The sequence below is a fragment of the Chinchilla lanigera genome, unplaced genomic scaffold, assembly GCF_000276665.1.
Source record: "Chinchilla lanigera isolate Chin_1 unplaced genomic scaffold, ChiLan1.0 scaffold00057, whole genome shotgun sequence".
Lineage (NCBI taxonomy): Eukaryota > Metazoa > Chordata > Mammalia > Rodentia > Chinchillidae > Chinchilla > Chinchilla lanigera.
In genome coordinates, this window is record NW_004955458.1 from 5213277 (window position 1) to 5214635 (window position 1359).

At 45.2% G+C, this 1359-nt stretch overlaps 1 long non-coding RNA gene across 1 annotated transcript in view; it reads left to right on the forward strand.

Annotated features, from left to right (window-relative positions):
• LOC106149955 overlaps nucleotides 1-251 on the forward strand; it is a 14314-nt gene extending 14063 nt beyond the window's left edge. Inside the window, exon 3 of the long non-coding RNA XR_001236448.1 lies at nucleotides 210-251. This is a non-coding gene — a long non-coding RNA (uncharacterized LOC106149955). The remainder of the gene's footprint in view (nucleotides 1-209) is intronic.
• The last annotated feature ends 1108 nt before the right edge of the window (nucleotides 252-1359 follow it).

The window sequence follows — 1359 nt, forward strand, 5'->3', positions numbered from 1 at the left end:
GTTGGTAGTTATATCTTCAATATCTTGTACAGTTCCTGGCACAAAGTAAGCTCTCTGTGCCTCAGTTCCCTCCCCAGCAAAATGAAACAAACTATCTCGAGTGTGTGTGTGTGTGTGTGTAACAATAACTACAATTGTATTATACCTGATAAGCTGTGTTATGGGGCAGAAATTTGGATAGGGCTCCACTGAGTGACTTTCTATCACAGGTGCCATCAACCCACGACTGCCAGGTGTGGTGGCACACACCTATAATCCCAGCACTTAGGAGGCTGAGGCAGAAGGATCGCTACAAGCTCAAGGACAGCGTGGGATACATAGTGAGTTCAAGGTAACCTGAACTATATAGTGAGGTCCAGTCTCAACAAACAAACAAACAAACAAAACACACTGACAGCCGAGTGTGGCTGTAATTCCACCCTGTAATTCCAGCACTCAGGAGGCTAAGGCAGGAGGATTGACAGGAGTTCAAGGCCAGCCTGGGCTACATAGTGAGTTCAAGGCCATTCTGAACTACATAGTGAGATCCTATCTCTAAACAAAACAAAACCAAAACCACAATGAGTTATTTGTTGATACTCTGTGGACAGAATGGATTGGTTTGGAAGGCCTCACATCTGTACAGCACCTTGATGGGGATGCCTCGATGGTGGGATCTTCTAGAGCTCTGAGACAGAATACCGACACGAGGCCCCTCCTGCATGGCGGCTCAGGGTTACCAGGGTGCTGCAAATTCCTCAGTAGAATCTGAAAGATTTTTCTTTTACTATCTCTCCTTCCCTCTCTTCCTTTCTCTCTTTCTAAATCATTTCTGGGGTGATGCCAGGGATTGGGCCCAGGGTTTGGGGTGTGCTAAGCATGTGTTCTGCTACTGGGCTACATTCCAGCTCCTTCTGCAAAGCTTTTAAAATGTTATTTTATTTTGCAGTACTAGGGAATAAACTTAGGGTTTTTATATTGAGCTACATCACCAGCCCTTTTTATTTTTGAGACAGGGTCTCATTACTAAATTGCCCAAGCTGGGCTCAGGTTTGATCTCTTCCTGCTTCAGCCTCCCATAGTCCTGGGATTAGAGGTGTGCAACCCCCATGCTCGGCTTCTTTGCAAAGTTTTGTTTTGTTTTATGTGTTTGGGTACTGGGGAATGAACCCAGGGCATTTGAACTGGGCTACATCCCAGTGCAAATAAAAATAAAAATTTTTATTTTTTTTTAAATTTTTCAGACAGAATCTCACTGTGTACCGTCATTCAGGCTGGCCTTTAACTCACTATGTCGCCCGGGCTGGCCTTGAACTTGTGGTGATCCCTCTTCCAGAGCCAAGTGTTGGGATTACAGGCTTGAGCCACTAAGCCCTCTTT